Source organism: Pangasianodon hypophthalmus, chromosome 17, assembly GCF_027358585.1.
Source record: "Pangasianodon hypophthalmus isolate fPanHyp1 chromosome 17, fPanHyp1.pri, whole genome shotgun sequence".
Taxonomy (NCBI): domain Eukaryota; kingdom Metazoa; phylum Chordata; class Actinopteri; order Siluriformes; family Pangasiidae; genus Pangasianodon; species Pangasianodon hypophthalmus.
Genome location: NC_069726.1, coordinates 8,520,286 through 8,540,863, shown reverse-complemented (window position 1 = coordinate 8,540,863; position 20,578 = coordinate 8,520,286). Strand labels below are relative to the sequence as shown.

Here is a 20,578-nt window from a genome sequence, read left to right as displayed (position 1 = left end):
AATCATGTGTAGAAAGGTACTTTTCATAAAATATGCACTAACTCATGTGGAATTCTTTCAGCTAAAATAAAACTTCTCAGAGTCTTGGGGTCTTGATGCCAAAAATTAGACTTTACTGTAAAAAGCAAAAAAGACAAGTTAGTCTGCAGAGTAACTCATGATCTCAACATAGCCTTTTATACATTTTCAAATGCACATCTCTCTAGGCAGAGTTTTCTTTACAGGCAGAGTTTTCTCTTTAAATAAATTCAGTGGTGGCTGTCTGCCACCATTATTTCTCAGTTTTAATGGTGACAGAAGACCTAATCTCAAGGCCTTTGTACATCCTTTAACCCCAGGTATTTCATCAGCATATTCTTTCCTAATCTCCATGGCCTTGGTATATCCATTCACTTCATGTTATTCAGACACTGAGAACCACCAGATATTGATACCCAACTGTACTTTGCACAGTTAGTTACTGAAATTTAGATGTTCAGTAACTTATGCATGAACCTGATATTGCATACTTATGATTATGTATGGGATTGTCTTGATGATTATATCGATTACATGATTAAATATTCCATATACATTCCCCCCCTTTGGGACTTAAGTAAGTCCTGCCTACTTCAAGAGAGCACCCTCACAATCATGTTTATACAATGATTGTATAAACATGACAATCTATTTATACTAACTAGTGACCAATTTTAGATCACCCAATCCTTTTATCAATGACCAAAATTCTGAAACAAGCTACACGAGCAAAGAAATCATATTGGCCACTTGGGAAATGGCCTAAAACATAATTTTACTCACTATTACAAGCATTATTCACTTTTCTCTCCCCCCAGACCTCATGTTTCTCTCTCCAAACCCCTTGTCCATTGATTAGAGGAATGGATGGGTTGTCAAATACCTGACTAATCAAAGAAAAAAGCAGACTAACTTAATGTCAGAAACCAAGTTTTTCCATGTACATTCCTATCTAAATGTAATTCCCTTGTGAAATAACACAATTTCTACCATATAGTTACATATAGTTAGTCAGGGCTACAAAAGCACATATGCACATTTGTGTAATATGTTTAATAGAGGTTTTTTACTTATTAGCTAAAAAATAAAACATGATTGTTTATATTAATATTCATATTTTGAATTATATTATTATATATTATATTATTATATTATTATATTATTTATATTATACCACTTTTCTCAACAGATGCCTATGTGCTTACACAATTGCGCACACTAGATGCTGAAAATGCCTTTTAGCAAGTTTCAAGGTGCTATAGACCCAGGTGAAAAAGAAATATACTTAAATAGTGCTTTTAAGTATTTTTTAAGTAGTACAATATTTTAATTGTACTATACTAACTACATATTAAATGTGTTATTTTGGAACAACTTTAAGTATGTTAAGTGTTCTTTTAGATATGTTTAAGACCAATTTTAAGCTAATTGCAACATATTTTAATATACTTCGCTGTGTTAAAATGGAACCACTTCAAATATATTTAGTGTATTTTAATTGTATTTCTTTAAATTTCATTTAAAATACACTTTTATGCTGTTCTTGAAGTACAGTTGGAATACATTTTAAGCTTCACTTTAATGTGTTTCCAGAATATTTTCAATGTCAAATCAGCTCATTAGTAATTACACTACAGTACACTACAAGAGCCACTATTAGTATATTAAAAAGCTGTTTTATAAAACCATTCAGTATGACAATGTCTTAATATTGTATTAAAAATACAGTGCAAAATGCCCCTACAGTACCATAAAAATCAGAAAAAATATATATTTTAAAACACATACAATTTTGAAAACTAGAAAACTTTAATGTACTATATCTTGTTGTTTACCTTACAAAAATAAATTCATTGTATACATTAAAAAGCACAGCATCTCTTGACCAAATACATTAAAATAAAATAAAGATCAGTGAAATGATATGACAGAGCTACTTTAAACAATTTGTAGCACATTTCAGTTATACCTGTATTACTGAAAAGTACACTATGAATACCCTATCAGTGTGAAATAAGAATGCATCACAATGCAATTTTCTGCACAAAAAAAACAGAAGTTACTAAAAAAACAACAAAGTGCAGAGATGAATAAAGTGCATTTTTCAAAAACTCAAGTTAAGCCTGCAAATCGTTGAACCAAACACGGAAATTGAAAAACTTAAATGTTACCATCTTCATCCTTCAAGTGGAGGGTCATTTTTCTCTGAGTACAACTCATTGTTGCCTTTTCTGCGAATGAGGGCTCGCAGGCATTTGGAAACTGCTTTATCACAGTGTCTGTGGAAGGGAAAAAACTTTTTTATTAAAAAAACAAAATTAACCAGTGATTAAATATTTTTTAACAATGATATGATGTTATGACATTTCTCTGACCGTTCTCAGTTTTTTCAGATGGTAAAGATGAAATGTTTTTCCACATGGCACCCGACTTCCCGCTACAGCATGATATTAAAGCGCTGCAAAGCTTCTTAAGCCTGGCGGGCTGGTACCACAAGTTCATCCCCCATTTTGCGGAACTCGTTGCTCCCTAAACCACCTGAAAAAAAAGAGTCAAATGGAAGTGGACACCCGAGTGCCAGGCCAGTATGGACATCCTTGAACAGGCCCTACAGGCTCCACCAATTCTCGCCAGCCCAACCTTCACCAACCATTCCAGATCCACACAGGCAGCAATGTGGGCCTGGGAGCCAACCTGACACAGCATGGATGCTTAGTTTACAGCAGTTCACCTTCAAGGTCCAACACAGAAAAGGCTGTCTCTATCTGGGCCGCAACGCTTTGTCACAGGCATTTGAACCACTGAAGATCGACACCACCAGATGTTTAGCCATTACTCAAACCAAATACTCAGACATACCCCATACATTGGAAAAAATCCAGCAAGCCGAACTCAGTGATCCTTAAATCACCCACCTGCAGGGGGAGAAAAGGAACTGGAAGGCCAAAGACCAGCAGGTTACTACTGAGGACCACCAGGGGGTGCTATATCACCGAGTGCCACTTAAGAAGAATGGAGAGATGTTCCAGTTGGTGGTACCACAAGCATTGACACCGGGCTTCCTTCATTATTTCCACGACAACCCTCTAGGGGGACACTACTGAGGCTGTTGGAGGTGGCCTGGTGGCCGACCATCCGTAAAGATGTCTGGTACTACTTCAAGGGCTGCTGTACCTGTCAGAATCACAAACAAGACAACACCAATCCCAGTGGCCTTCTACAAAGCACCTCTGTCCCTGAACCAGTACACACACTGGGGATTGACTTGATGGGTCTGTTCCCCACCAGCAGAAAACAAAATACCTACCTGGTGGTAGTTGTGGACTGTTTTACCAAATGGGTAGAGTTGTTCTATTTGAGAGACAGTAAAACCACAAAAATTATGAAAATCCTCATGGAAGAGATCTTCACACATTGGGGAGTACCTCAATACCTGATCCCAGATAGAGGACCACAGTTCACTTCCACCATCCTCGCTGATCATGTCTTGGGGTAGTATCCAGAAACTCACCACCAGTTATCATCCACAGTTCCTATGTAGCGCGGCCACATAAGAGGCTCAATATATATATACAGTGAGGTCAATAAGTATTTGATCACCCTGATTTTGCAAGTTCTCCTACTTAGAAATCATGGAGGGGTCTAGAATTTTCAGCATAGGTGCATTTCCACTGTGAGAGACAGAATCTAAAAATAAAAATCTGGAAATCACATTGTATGATTTTTTTTAACAATTTATTTGTGAATTACTGTGTCAAATAAGTATTTGATCACTTCAGTCAAAAAAATTTTAATATTTGGTACAGAAGCCTTTGTTAACAATTACAGAGGTCAAAAGGTTCCTGTAGTTCTTCACCAGGTTTGCACACACTGCAGGAGGGATTTTGGCCCACTCCTCCATACAGATCTTCTCTAGATCTGTCAGGTTTCGGGGCTGTCGCTGAGCAACACGGAGTTTCAGCTCCCTCCAAAGATTTTCTATTGGATTTAGGTCTGGAGACTGACTAGGCCACTCCAGAACCTTTATATGCTTCTTACGGAGCCACTCCTTGGTTTTCCTGGCTGTGTGCTTTGGGTCATTGTCATGTTGGAAGACCCAGCCACGACCCATCTTTAATGCTCTGACTGAGGGAAGGAGGTTTTTGCCCAATATGTCACAATACATGGCCCCGTTCATCCTCTCCTTAATACAGTGCAGTCGTCCTGTCCCCTGTGCAGAAAAACACCCCCAGAGCATGATGCTTCCAGCCCCATGCTTCTCTGTAGGTATAGTATTATTGAGATGATACTCATCATTCTTCTTCCTCCAAACACGGCAAATGGAGTTAAGACCAAAAAGTTCTACTTTGGTCTCATCTGACCACAGGACTTTCTCCCATGACTCCTCTGGATCATCCAGATGGTCCCTGGCAAACTTCAGACGGGCCTGGACATGGGCTGACTTTAAACTATGACGTCTTAGTGTATTACTGATAGTAGCCTTGGAAACGATGGTCCCAGCTCTCTTCACGGCATTGACCAGCTCCTCCCGTGTAGTTCTGGGCTGATTCTTCACCATTCTTAGCATCATTGATACCCCATGAGGAGAGATCTTCCGTGGGGCCCCAGTCCGAGGGACATTGACAGTCATCAATGGAAGCATTTTCTGACAATTGCTCCAACAGTTGTTCTTTTTTCACCAAGCTGCTTGGCAATTGCCCCGTAGCCCTTTCCAGCTTTGTGAAGGTCTACAATTTTGTCTCTTGTGTCTTTTGACAGCTCTTTGGTTTTGCCCATGTTGCTACTTAGACTTTGGCTGATTGTGGGGTGCACAGGTGTCTTTATGACAGCTAACGACCTCAAACAGGTGCTACTAATTTAGAATCATGAGCAGAGTGTAGCTGGACTATTTAAAAGCAAAATAACAGGTCTTTGAGGGTCAGAAATCTGGCTGATAAGCAAGTGATCAAATACTTATTTGACACAGTAATTCACAAATAAATTGTTAAAAAATCATACAATGTGATTATCGGATTTTTATTTTTAGATTCTGTCTCTCACAGTGGAAATGCACCTATGCTGAAAATTGTAGACCCCTCCATGATTTCTAAGTAAGAGAACTTGCAAAATCACAGGGTGATCAAATACTTATTGACCTCACTGTATATATATATATATATATATATACAATCATTGTTATTGTTCACCTCTTGTGCTTCATTTGTCCATAATTAAGCAGCTGCTGGTCATGTGAGAGTTCCTGACCATGTGACCCCAGGCAGAAGTAGAAGAAGTGTGCCATGAAAGGATCTGGTACACCGGGACATGGGAGAAGCCTTTTTCCTTTAATTTTTCCTTGCTTCCTTAAGCAATCACTACCAATATGGGTTACCTTTTTTTTCTTCTTCCTGTTGCTGCCATGGATATACTTTAAGACTGAGTTGCACAGGGATGAAACATCAGGGAAGGATGTATTGAACTTTTGGAGTACGCCGACGAGGATATGCCAAGCCGGTGAGAGCACTCCAGGGAGACTGTTAATTGTATATAGGACTTTGGACATGAAAGACTTGAAAGACCCACACACCCACATGTATGTTATCACACTTTTACTTGTTTTTACTTTCGTATTATTTGTGGTTACACCTGTTGCATATGTACCTGTTGCGTGTCTTATAACAGTTTGTTGTGTTCTGTTTTTTTAGGACTCAGATAAATGCTATTTAGAGAAGTTAAGAACCCCTTTGTTTGTGTAAATCTCAGTGGTGTTCCCACTGAGCGTTACAACCTTGTAGCCTGATATTGAAGATATTTAAGTAGTTGGTGACAAATCGAATTGAATTTCCTGGAGAGAATGCATAAGGTCAGTTATTGTCCTCAAGGTATCATCTGCGTAAAGTAAAATCTTTGTTTGTCTGCCTCCTAGTAAGATCCCTTTAATACTTTTATTTTCTCTGATATAAATGGCCAGGGGGTCTATTGCAATACCGAAAATTAAGGGAGACAAAGGGAACGCTTGCCTTGCTCCCCTGTACTAATGAAATGGTGAAGAGACAATATTATTAGTTTGACCAGTAGCACAAATGGTACAATACAATACCTTAAACCACCTAATAAATTATTCACCTAAATTAAAATATGTTCATAACTTCAAACATGTACTTGCACTCTACTTGACGTCTCTGCATCGATCGACACAAGAGATTTGATGCTAGACAAGATAATGCATTATATTCAATAGTCTCCTAGTATTACTAAACGAATTCCGACCTAAGGGTCAGAATAAACCCTGTCTGATCAGGGTGAATGATACTTGATACACACTCTAAGCGAGTTGCCTAGGTTTTTGCTAATACTTTGTGTAACTGGATTCTGGACTTCCTGACGGGCTGACCCCAGGTGGTCAGGATTGGCAGCCACACATCCTCCACACTCACACTCAACACTGGTGTCCCACAGGGATGTGTGCTCAGCCCCCTCTTGTACTCCCTGTTCACCTATGACTGCTCTGCTAAGCACAGCTACAACATCATCTTCCTGTTCACCTATGACTGCTCTGCTAAGATAACAATGATTGTATATATATATATATATATATATATATATATATATATATATATATATATATATATATATATATATATACAGTGAGGTCAATAAGTATTTGACCACCAACATCATCTTCAAATTTGCTGATGATACAATCATCCTAGGACTCATCACCATGAGTGATGAGAAATCCTACATAGAAGAAGACAGAGGTGTCAGAGGTGTGATGACAGCAATCTCTCTCTGAATGTCAGCAAGACCAAGGAGATGATTGTGGATTACAGGAAGTCACAGAGAGGGGGTCACGGTCCTATCTACATCATTGGGGTGGAGGTGGAGAGAGTTAAGAGCTACAAGTCCCTTGGTGTCCACATCTCTGAGGATCTCTCCTGGAGCCTTTACACAGACACAGTAGTGAGAGGAGCCCATCAGCATCTCTACTTTCTGTGGAAGCTTAAGAGGCCTGGCATTTCCTCTGACATCTGTGAAACTTCTACTGCTGCATCACAGAGAGCATTCTGACTGGCTGCATTACTGTTTGATACTGTAGCTGCTTTTCCTCCGACAGCAAAGCTCCTTCAGAGAGTGGTGAGAACACCAGAGCTCATCACTGGAAATAAAATCCTAGCCTTACAGGACACCTACCAAACACGCTGTTTGAGGAAGGCCCACAGAATCATTAAGGACTGTATTCACCCTGCTCATTAGTTGTTTGTGACACTTCCATTGCATCCAGTCATGTTTTTATCCAAGTTTTTATTTCCAAGTCATCAGTCTACTTAACAGCTAGTAGGCCTTCATCTAGCACTGCGACACTTTATTACTGCCACTTCCGGACACTTAAATAGTTACTATTCAGATTTACTTTATACTATTTATCGTACTAATAGCATGTGTCACTTTTATCATGGCAATAATTTAATAACACGTCACTTTTACTTTGCTATTGTAAACCACTGTTTTATTTTCCTTATTACGTTACAGCATCATCTCAATCATTCATGTCTAATATGTTTTCAATGTCTAATAAGTGTTTGCATTGTCAATGTCTAAATCTGAGCCTCATCACAAGCATTTCAATGCCCAGTGTACACCCTGTAACTGTTTAAATGACAAATAAATGACTATCTTAAGAGCCTGTCTCCAAACTTAGTTTGAGGGTATTTATTCTGGTTCCTGGCCCATCTGTCCTGAAGAATGCTGTTCCTCTCTTCATCACTAAGGTGGTTCCTAATTTTTTATACTTTGCTGGGTCTCTTCCCAATACATTCAAAGTTTTTTCTGCTTCTATTTTGTCTTGTCTCTTGCTGACATTTTAAAAATGATATAAAAAATTTCACTTACAGATTCATGAGTTATTTTTTGATAATAACATGATTCCATTACTTTGTCCACAGCATCATCAAATCTGTTTATATTGCCATGCATTTGAAATGTGTTACAGTTTAGCATTATTTAAGTGTCTAGGTAACATTTCTAATCACATCTCCTTCTTGAAAGTACTTGCACTTCTTTTCTTCCTCACCTTCTTTCTTTCTTTTTCTCTGTGTCTCCACTCCTTCCCAGTTGAAGGTCAGCTATGTTTGTTTTTCACTGTTCTTTCTGTCTCTGTGAAGACAATAAACACTATCAATTATACTGTATAAAATATGGGCAAAAATATATAAATGCATAAGGAGATGGCTGTCTATGGTGCCAGTATAAAATATGGTGCTATAATAAATTCTCATTTATCACTATTATTTAATTTAAAAAACCATTTAAATTCTATTGTCACTATACTTCTATTCCTTCACAAAAGAATGGATGACCCTGTGCTTAGCGGGCTATCAAGAGCCATTACTGAGTTATGACTAGCCCATTTCTCTTCATGTAACCTTGTTCAGAAGATGAGTTGTAACTAAACATAAGATATTAACAAACGTTGATTGAGAACTCAGCCATTACTGAGGAAGTTTGCTGAAATGTCAAATCACAGTGGTCTGACATTTCATAATCCTTTGAATTACTATTGTTTAGAAACTGTGCTATATAAATAAATTTGCCATGCCTTGTTAACAGACGATGTTAACACATGTTCTGTTTGTTGGTGTCTGTTGGCATTTGTCTGGACAGTGTGTTAGATGTTTTAATGTTATCCAGACTATAGCTTTGAAAAAAATTAGAGGGCATTCTACCAGGTAAAACAGTTTGTTAGCAGTATTGTTGCATAGTGTCATGTTTTATGCAGTGAAAGTTTTTTGTCTGGTACAGTCGCATAGCAGCCTACCTCCTAAATTCATTATTGTCTGTCTCTCCATCCGAAATCACCTTGTGTCAGTCACTTATTTCTCTAAATCGTAGCTGTGCACGGTGTTTCAGATATATCACATGACGAACAAAGAATCGGAATTCTCATAAACTGTGAGAAAACTCTATAGGCTGCGCAAGTATTTATACCCACCTCCCAGGACACACAGTTTATGCATTGAATTAGGCCAATTCTAACCGATTAGTAACCACTCTGAACTGATAACAACACTATTCACGTGTAAAAGCTAACTCCTTGGAAAAAGTACAAAAAATACCTGAAAAAATACAGAGGACAAGACCTTGGTGTCCTCAATTATAATGCAGGAATATGGGCATGCCTACAATTTTTTGTATAGTGTCCCGTTGTATGCAATTGTAGATGTGGCAAAGGTAGTATGTTGGTGTAAATCCTTCAATGTCATAGCCTCCTGGATTCCTGCATTATAGAGCTGAGTATCAAATTCATCTGCATGATCAACAATCATGCAGAACTTGTGGAAGTTGTGGCTAGCTAACTTGTGGTAGGTTGCCAGCACAGAGATAGGCTTGCAAGAGTGGATGTCTTTCAGCTAAAGAGTAGAACATATTTTTTCTAATTTGCACACTACTTAAAATATGTTTGCTTGCTCTCAAATCTCATTGTCCACAACTGAATAAAAGAGCCAAACTGAATGATTCATTCTTGGTAATGGATAAGGCAATGGTGTTTAGGTGTAAGCTGTTTGTCAGACGGAAGTTAAGATCATCTTCAATGAGAAATTTAAAATAAGCCATCCTATTATAATTAATTTTAGCTGCACATATTGATTCAAAAACTTCTTGCAGTTTTAGGCATCATCATTTGAGGATTTTGTTATACATTCCCATATTAGCATGGCAGAAGATACAACAGACACCAATTCCATGCAGCATGTCCATCTAGTTAATCTGTTTAATTGTGTGTAAATAAGTGCTTTCCTCCAGATTCTAACTTCTGGATGTACAAGGCAAGGTCAGACGCCTTCAATGCCTTCAACTATGCCTTCAAATTAGTCATGTCTTATATGTCAATATGGAGTTTGTCCCCCTTTGCTGCTATAACAGACTTCACTCTTCTGGGTCTTTCCTCTAGATTTTGGAACGTGGCTATTGGAATTTTTGCCCATTCAACCACAAAAGCATTAGTGAGGTTGGGCACTGAAGTTGGACAAGAGGTCCTGGCATGCGGTCGGCACTCCAATTCATCCCAAAGGTGTTTAATGGGGTTGAGATGAGGGTTCCTTGCAGGTCACTCAAGTTCTTTCACACCAACATCAGCAAACCATGTCTTTATGAACCCCGCTTTGTGCACATGGGCATTGACAAGTTTGGGCTAGTTCCAGTGAAGGTAAAATCATAATACTACAGCATATAAAACATTCTATATAATAGTGTGCTTCAAACTTTGTGGCAACAGTTTAGGAAAGGCCCACTTTTTCCTTTCCTTTTTTACAATTTTCCTTTCGCAATCTGGATTCTCCCCAGTTCAACTGTAAAAGACTGTAAAAGAACTGTACATTTCAGGCAACGTCAGGTTCACCACTGGGTGTCTTCACCAGGTCAAATTGACCCAGGACATAACTGGGGGGTTTAAAACATGACAGGCTTGAAAAAAATTACATAGTTCCAGGGAATTAATGGTCTCTAACTCCATTACAAACAAATTCGTTAAATTTTTCTGTGAAATTTACCTCTGCTAGATCAATTTTAACAACGAAATATCATTTGTTTTTGTGTGATATATGCAATGACTCAACATAATTAAAACATTTGTAGCATAAATCATGTTTTCCTGTAAAACCTTTGAGAAACAAGGTTTTCATGACTAGTGAAAACTTGTGTTTAAATGTTACTCTAAATTTTTATCTCTATCTTTTTATATTCAAATTAGTATTGACTATGACAAAACAAAAGCCAGCTATAAAGAACAATAGGAATTTGTATTGATTTTTTTTATTTATGCTTTCAAAAATGAATCACATCCTTCTGAAATAACACTGGATAAAACACAGCAGTGTGTGTGCATTCATGTCTAAAGTACATGAATTAGATTCTAGTAACTAGAACAATCGACTTGAGTAGTGGAAAAACAAACACCATTTGAAAGTGCATGTCTGTCTACACAGCACATGATGAACAAAATTTCATTGTGTGTATGTTACAAATGTACTGGCTGCTCTTACATGTAGAAGGTGTTTTAGTGCCCTTTGCTGGTACAAAATCCTGGCAACGCTCCTTTTTTTTTGCCCAGCTGCCACCTACAATGGTGAAAAGTCTTTGTTAGATACCTAATACACCTAAAATGTTTACAGATGTACGCACACACACACACACACAAACACACACACAAAAAAGTCACACACACTTACTTTAGGCACTGGAAGTGGTGGCTGGCACGTGCAGTTTGGGGCAATAGGAACCTCCTCCTTAATCCTTCTCACCATGACTGCAGATGTTCAGGACTGAGGGTTCTCTTCTCTGGATATGTGGGGTCACAAGTGCCTTACCTTGTGACTTTCATATGAACTCATGTTTTAATTTCATATTTACCATGACCGATCTGTTTTCAAGTACTCTTTTCAACCATTTATTACCCTCCGGTAAAACTGACTAAACGTATAGGAGGGTGTAGGATGAGTGTTCAAATTTGTTTTGGTGTTGTACATGTTCATCAGAGAAAATAAGCTGAGTCCACTGTGTTTTAGGTTTACAAATGATTAGTTCTATATTTTTCTTATACTAATAATAATAAACATCACTTAGATCCAAGAACCGCACAAGGGTTATCAGTAGTAAACCGTTGACCTGTTCTGATGGCACCATGCCATCTGCAGCCTGTTGCAGCAGCTCTCTAATTTCCCCTTGGGATCAATATAATGTTATCTTGTCTTAATACAGTTACTTACCATAAAATCACAGTGTGGCCATCAAAAGTAAATCATTGTACCTTAAATGCAGTTTGATACTGTGTCGTTGTTGTTCCTCTTTCAGCTGCTCCCATTAGGGGTCGCCACAGTGAATTATTGGTCTGTGTATTTGATTTGGTACAGATTTATGCCGGATGTCCTACCTGAGGCAACCCTCCCCAATTTTTACCTGGGCTTGGGAACGGTGCTGAGAGTGCACTATTGCACACAACCCCAGTGGCTGGGGTCAATGCCCTGGCCAGGAATCAAACCCAGGATGCAGCAGTGAGAGTGCTGTGGCCTAACCACTAGTTATGGACCATGGACCACAGTTTGATACTGTGTAATTCATGCAAAACTAATTAATGTGTATTACTTTTAAAATTATTTTACAAAAATAAATTGTTAGTATATCAGATATACATTTTCCTTGTGACTTATTTTGACACTAAGAAGAGCTGTAATAACACAGGTCTATTTGATCATAAATCGCACATTAGTTGTTTCTTTGAGATATGATTAACTTTTGTAAAATAGACACCCTTGCGGATCATGACTTCAACAGTCTGATGAAACCAAGATGTTGTTGTCATGTTCACCTTGGACAACCCCCCCAGATGACCAGAGGGCATGCTTACTCACATTTTTTGAATTTCTTCATTTGTTGTCTGCCCCACGCCCTGTGTTTGTGCACTCCTGTTTTGTGTTCCCCTAATTAGTTACCCTATTTAGGTTCTGTGTTTTCCCTCTTTATTTGACAAGTATTATATGGTGTTGTTTTTGACAGGTGTATGATAATTACTTTTGATCATGTGTTTGAATGTGAGATGGACTCAAGTACAGCTCCTGTGTTTCCAGTTCATTCACTACACTCACAGTAGTGGTATTTTATAGCTGGTATATAGGAATAATAGTTAGAGAAACCTGAAAGACAAGTAGCTGTCTCACTGTACTGATGAATGTAAACAATGCTGATAGCCTATTTCAAAATATGCCATTTGTTCAGGGTGGAAATATTAGATGCCACATCTGCAGTAAATACTCTCTTGCTTTCTCTTATTAATCGCTATGTTTTAGTAAATAAATGTAAACCTTTTAGTATTTGTTTTTATAAAACATAGCTACTGTCAATCATGATTTGCATATGCACTGCGCTTTTAAATATACATAGTCATTTTTGACATTTCTTAAAACATAAGCATTTTCAAAACACAAACATAATCACATTACCTTCCCAAATGCACCCCTCACCCCTACTCAAAAGGTGTAAATTCAACGCTGGTTCCATCAATTGGGTTTCCAAGGCTGAGCAGCCACAAAGATTACTGAGTGTAATCCCAAGATATGACTGAGATGGTGTAAAGCACACCACTATTGGACCCTGGACTAGTGTAAAAATGTTCTCTGGATGAATCATGTTTCAGGATCTGGCATACTGACTGACAAATCTGAATTTGGTACATGTCAGGAGAATGCTACCTGCTCGAATGCAAGTAGCCATTTGTAGGGGAGGAATAATGGTCTGGGGATAACAATGCCCCTGGCACATAGTGTAAGTTAAATTTTTAAGATGTACTATCACTAATGGTTAATCATGGAAATTCAGGAAAAGAACATTTATATTGGTCATTGCTCTTGGGTCAAGGGTAAATTTTTTTAAACAGTTTAAACAGTCAGTGTATCAGGAAGTCTGGCTCTTTCTTTTCCCTTTTTTTTTCCTGTCCTCCATTGCTTATGCTACACATTTAATTACCCTGTAATAAAACATTGTATAACATATGTCTTGTCTCACAGTTTTATTCAGTGCATTGTCTCATGCACGAGTCCATTAAGGCCCATAAACAAACATTTTGCTGAGTTTAGTATGGAAATACTTAACTGATTCCAGATCTTTACCTCTTTAAAAGCCAACTACATGCTAGGCCTTATCATCCAACATCAGTGCCTGAACTCACTAATGCTCTTGTGGAATGGAAGTAAATGCCCACAGGCATATTTCCAGAAAAAAAAAACTTCACAGAATAGTGGAGCCTGCAACTAAAGGGGTTGTCAATATTATGTCCCTTTTTATTGCATTAGCAACAGTGGGGTACAGGGTTTACATTAGTGCAGGATAATGGGGACATTTACATTGGTATCCAGCCTAAATGTCCTATTTTCCAGAGGAAAAAGTAATAGCAGTTTAAATCGTAACTCTAGCAAACAAGAGTGCTATGTAATGTATGGTTGTTTGTTAATGTGTAAGAATATTGCCACCATTCATCTAAATTAGCAAAAGAACTGTAAATAAGATGAATATAAGCAATTAGTGCAGCGGTGGCAACACACATCCAAAAGTGGTGGTGATTCAATAAAAAAAAAAAAAAACTGTTATTATGTCTACATGATACGAGTAGCTTAAAACAGTTAAGCTATTTATCAGCTGGGGCATTCGTTTATGGCTTACAGCTATGCATAGACTGACTGGCATTTTTTTGTCATAATTGAATGATTCGTTTTATATGTCTTAATTTATGGGTTTATGTTGGCTTGTTTTCTTTAATTTTCACATTTAATTTTTTTGATTTAGTTAATGCCAATAATATAAAAGACTGGTTTTCACAAAATTTTCTTGATGGTACTCTTAGTCCCTGAACTAGTGAACTACTGTAGTATGAGGATGTGTTCTTGATAGAGAATACAAAGCACTTCCGTAGGTCACTCTGGATAAGGGTGCCTGCGAAATGCTGTAAACATAATAAAAGTAAGCAATATAAACTCAAAGGTATATTCCATATATAAATATATTTTATATTTTTGCTCCAATAAAAGATTGTGTTCACCGGATCATCAAACCCATAAATGAGCCAACTGTTACCACAAAGCAAACAATTATCTAGAATGTATCTTTGTATGCTGTAGCATTAAGTTTCCCTTCACTGGAACAAAGAGGTCTAGCCCAAATATGTTCCAGTGTCCCGAGGTCCAGCGAGGTCCATGAAGACATGGTTTGATAAGTTTAGAGTGGAAGAACTCGAGTGGCCTGCACAGAGCCCTAACCTCAACCACTGAACACCTTTGGGATGAACTGAAATGCCAACTTTGCCCAGGCCTTCTCACTCGACATAAGCGCCTGACCTCACTAATGCTCTTGTGGTTGCATGGGCAAAACCTAGGTGAAAGCCTAGAAGAGTGGAGGTTATTATAACAGCAAAAGGGTACTAAAATCTGAACTGACTGACTTAGTTTGTGCTTCACAGTAAAAACATTTACCAAATTAGTGAGATGCAGCAGTCGTCACACTGAACAGCTTCACAGCATATGCTTTTGGGGAAATGTCCTGCCCCCAAATTGAGAAGGAGATTTTGATTGGTTCTACATCTAACTATCTGCCAGTTCTTGTCTATAGGTCAGTTCTTCAAGTGTTTAGGGAGAAATTATTCCCCCATAAAATCAACTTTAACTGAACCAAACAGTGCTGGGGCTTTGTCTCAGTACTTTGAAAATTGGTTGGTCAAATGCCTGCTTGCCCCAGTTGTATCAGCAGCCTTAAATAGCTGATTTATTTATTTATTTATTTTTTTTAGCTCAAACAGTGTATTGTTTCTTTTAAACATGTTTATAAGAAACACATATGTTTTTTTATGTAGTGCAGACTTTTTTCTACAACACATTGGTTTCAAAATTATTGCCACATTTACAATTAATATTTTGTGACACCTGCCCTTGGTCCACTCAATCATGCATTTTAAGATCCTTTATATTCTTAGGTTTGTGCACACAGACTTCCCTCTTCAATTCAGACCGCAGGTTTTCAGTATGATTCAAAGACTGAGAGGGGCACTAGAAAACACTGATTTTGTGTTTCTTTAACCAATTCCATGTAAATTTGACAGTCCTGCCCTAACAGGCCAGCCTTGCCCTCAAAATTATTACAGTTAACAATTATTACTATATTATTATTATATTAACTATTGTTATTATATACCTTGTTTTATGCTATGTACTTCTGGTTCTATTTTCTTTTCCTATGTAAAGCACCTTGAGAGTCCTTTTTAAAGGTGCTATATAAAATAAAGTTTTATTATTATTATTATAAAACTATTCCAATTATATATAAAGCCCACATTGTTTTCGGAGCATCACCTGGACATCCAGCAGTTCAGTGACCATAATCTGCTGCAATCTACATCGCCACACCACATCGGGATGGGGCCAGAGCTTACTACTGCATCGGACATCGCCTTCACTAATTTACACACCTCTACAATGTTATTCTTAGTAACCTCTGACTGACAAAGGTGTATATCATTATCTCCTACATGAATAACTATCTTTGAAAGCCTATGCTTGTCTAAGACTTTAAGATTATCTGCTATGTCAGATGGCCTGGCTCCCTGTATACACCTAACTAAAGCTGCTGGTGCCCCTAAAGGCCTAGCTAATTTCACATGCCTTAAGATAGAGTCTTCTATAACCAGAACTCTTTCAGGTTTCTCAGCGAGTGCTTCACTGAAGAGAGCAAACCTGTTAGACACGTGAAGCGGAGAGGAGTGGTGCTCCCATGGGCGAGACTTAGCGTTAGCTTTGGCTTTTGGATTATGCCGCCGAGTCATCACCCATTCACCCCACTGTGAGGGCTCTAATGCTGGAGCTGGGGGGATTACTAACTCTGCCTAAGGCATCCAGACTTTCCCCTACAGACACTACACTGCTCTCACTCTCGCTACCCCTCTCTAGAGTCTGGATGTGCACCTATGCTGCAATCTTCTCCATCAGAGGGCTAACTAATATACACTTCTCACAAATAAAGCTACTAACAAAGTAGCAAGGACTAAACATTCTGCACTCAACACACTGAACAAGCTGAATGTTTGCCATGTTGAGTGTTTAACATACCTTAGTCGAAGATTTGTTGAGATTATATTAGATGGATCAGGCATGGATGGCCATCACTTGCTGTCTTTAGACAAAAAATAAAAACATTCTTTGAGAAAATAAAAAATGCAGCAGAAGGGAAAGTGAAAAATACAAAAAAATGAAGACAACAGCACAAAATTATTGATGAAAAGAGAAAAAAACGGTATAGTTTAAATGACGACACTGGCAAGAATCTCACAGCAAACAATTCGAAACCTGGAACTACGTCACAGGAACTATGTGGTTTCTTCAAACAGATATTACCAGAAGCAATCAAACCACTTCTAAAAATAATCAATTCTTCCCTTAGTACTGGCTATGTACCTAAATCCTTTAAACTAGCAGTTATCAAAACCCGTGGTTAAAAACCCCGCCCTTGACCCTCGTCAACTGTCTAACCAATCTGTCTGCCAATATCAAACATCCCTTTTATCTCCAAGATCCTAGAAAAGGTACAGCAGTTATTCTCATAGTTACATAGGAATCACATTCATGAAATCTATCAGTCAGGATTTAGGCCTCATCACAGCACTGAGGCACAACTAGTTAAAATAAATTACCTACTACTGGTCTCGGATCAGGGCTGTGTCTCCTTGCTTGCGTTGCTTGAACTTAGTGCAGCTTTTGACACCATAGATCATAACATTTTTCTAGATAGACTAGAAAATGTTGGATTTAAGAGAACAACACTCTTTCTCTCCTCTCAGGTCTTATTTGACTGATTGTTATCAGTTTGTAGATGTACATAGTAGAAATTTGTAGTCTCTGGATGGTCTTTCAGTTGCATCATGTGCAGCATTTAAAGGTCTTAGTGTGATTATTGACTCCAGTCTCTCATTTGAAGCTCCTGTAGTAATATTACTAAAATACCCTTCTTTTATCTCAGAAATATCTCGGTCTTGGGCCACAGTTTCTGAGCATATTTTGGTCTTCCAATTTGTGTTTGGGATTGTGTTTGGAATCTTTAAGCCTATGCTGAAAACCTATTTGTTTAGTTAGGCCTTTTGTTAATTAGCTTTTCTCTTCGGTAAAGGCACAGATCTGGAGGGTTTATGGGCATAGAGTGTTTTGGTAAACTGGAATGTTTGAATGCTACCGCCCCCCACTCTCATATGAGTTCACTAAGGTTTGTTGGTGGAGTGGTTGGCCACTTGTTCTAAAAGCCACATAGTACCACACAGACACCCTTAAGATGGCTGTGGATGTTCTTTCAGTGGATGTTCTTTCAGAAATCACTAAGAACTGTTTACACTCAAATCACCATTGAACGGTTGATAATTTCAGTTGGAAACTTAAACTTAAATTTGTAATGATGCTCATAGTCAAGTTCCTTTTAGCACACTTACACTGCTTGACTTTATAGTATAATCACACTATCCTGCATCAAGGTTTCTCCCTCTTGTTGCCTCAGGGAGTTTTTCCTTACCACCATCACCTCTGGGTTGCTCATTAGGGATAAGTTTGAGTTAAAATTATACATCTGGATTTCTGTAAAGCTGCTTTATATAAATAATATTTAATTTAAATTGAATAGTGGATGCTAAAAACTCGGATGGGAAGTAATTTTCTTTAGCTAAATGAAAACAAAACAGAGGGCATTATCCACTCCATAATCCCCCTTTCACTCTCCCAATCATTGCAATATATCTTACAATAGAAATGGGTGTATACTTTACAGACACACTGTCTGCACCTGTGGAGACTACACTTAACCCATTTTGTGAAAATTTGTTAGATTTATTTCTGATTACTTAATATAAAACAAGATCTTTGGAGTATTTTTAAACTAGCAGAATTTGACATAAAAACCATGACTCTGGCAAAGCCATCCATCCAGTCTCTGTACCACTTGTCCTGCAGAGGTTTGTGGATAGCCTGGAGACAAGGCAGGGGACATCCTGTATGGGGTGCCAACCCATCGCAGGGCACAATCATGCACACATACTCACACACTATGAACAATTTGGAAATGCCAGTCAACCTACATGCATGTCTTTGGACTGGGAGAGGAAACCGGAGTACCCAGTAGAAGCCAGGGAGAAGCCCAGGGAGAATATGCAAACTCCACACAGACAGGGTGGAGGCGGGGTTTGAGTCCCCAACCCTGGATGTGAGAGGCAACAGTGCTAACCACTAAGCCACTGTGCCCCAGAGAGAGTACTTGTTGGTATAAGTCACCAAAGTAAGGTCAAAAGGTTATCATCAATCATTCTTGTCTTGACAGGTGAAGGTTATTGATGAATAATATTAGTCCTCCACATAAATTAATCCATAAGTAACTCCAATATGGTGTGTTCCCAGACATGTAGACATAATTCTGAAAATAATAAGGTCATAGGTTATTGATTAATAATGTTAGTCCTCCACATACATAACTCCAGTATGGTGTGTTTGCATACACACAGACATAATTCTGATTAAATAATAAAGTCATAGGTTAATGATTAATAATGATAGTCCTACACATACATACATACACACATATCACTAGTATGGTCTGTTCCTATGCACATACATATAAATCCAATCTGTTCTGTTCCCATTCCAAAGAATAATACATCTAGGTGAATGATTAATAATGATACATCTGATCCCATACACATACAAGTTTACTGCCCAAAAATATGACACACCCAACCTCCCACTCACCCCCCCCACACTCACATATGGAGAGAGAAGTTACTCCCTGATCAATCAGGATAAAGAAATCTAAAAATACCAGTAGGTGGCAGAAAATGTGCCATTAGCTTTTTAACCAACTGCTATAAAACATAAAAGAAGAAGAACAACACACCCACCCTCCCCATTTTCCCTTCAATTACTTTACTTCTCTGGATGTAGCATACCGTTGATTCTTTGAGTGCTCAACTATGGCCGCTTCTCTATACGCATCAAAAAAGGTTACGTCTACTTTGGGAAGATTTGAAAAAAATTTAGAGCATGAAAAGATTCAATATTGGGTAATGGAAAATGGTTGTACAGCCAGACTGTTTTTCGATACGGAAAAAGGAGTCTTGCTTTTCAAGTTCTCGGTACTGGGTCACATCCACTGGAACAGTACTACTGAGACCGTAACTTTTGATGAGTGTGGCTGGAAAAAGTTCTGTAAATGGTGTAAGGATTTTGACTACATTGTTAGAATGGATTTCTTTTCACCAGAGGCCAGCAGGCATAAATGGAGAAGCAGTACATCACCGCAACACACATATCACATTAGAGCAAAAAATTTCTCCAAGAACCAGGTTTCACATGTTTGCTGGACAAAATTATTGGTTAAGGCCTGAAAGACAACTGCCACGGCTGCCACGATCACCCAAGTCAACTCCAACACACGTGTTTGTTTGATTCCGAAGTGTACTATCTATACCTAAACACCTACAGATTGGTGAATAAGCTGTTTAAACCATAGTTGAAATAAATGTTGGCTAGAGGTCTGAAATTGTGTGGTATCAAACACACCCAATCCCTGGAAAAAGTTCTAGGTATCGCAGAGGCCCTCGTGTGTGAATCAAGGGCCAAGCCTCACATCAAAACTGTTCTGAGCGAGGTCAAAGAGAAAACATAAGAAATTTGCAGTGACCGGGTGTATGAAGACGTTGTGGACATCTATGGAACCAGTTACATGGGAAACTTCGAAACACGGCAAGTCTATTCTCACTTCGAGAAAAGCCTGTCTGCTCTCTAATCATATTCATGTTGATATAGTTGTTTATCAACTAGAAATGTTTATGAACAACGTGCAACATTTTATTAAAAATTGGGAATCTTTCTTTGCTGTAAATCCTGTGTGTCCGTTACACACCTATGTGTACCAAAGGTTATCTCACATGTTTGCTCAACCTTTTGAATACAATACTAATCATGTATGGTACATCTTAACCTATGTAACCATTATATGTGATTTAAAATTGCTTAGA

The 20,578-nt window shown here is 38.2% G+C and overlaps 1 long non-coding RNA gene across 1 annotated transcript; it reads right to left on the bottom strand.

The window, feature by feature from the left end:
- Positions 1–1,720: 1,720 nt before the first annotated feature.
- LOC128320780 (uncharacterized) lies at positions 1,721–18,117 on the bottom strand. The gene is made up of 4 exons (XR_008304368.1): positions 11,040–18,117; positions 8,072–8,154; positions 2,394–2,556; positions 1,721–2,297 (listed from the first exon to the last, which is right to left on the bottom strand). It is a non-coding gene; the product is annotated as an uncharacterized LOC128320780 (long non-coding RNA).
- Positions 18,118–20,578: the final 2,461 nt, after the last annotated feature.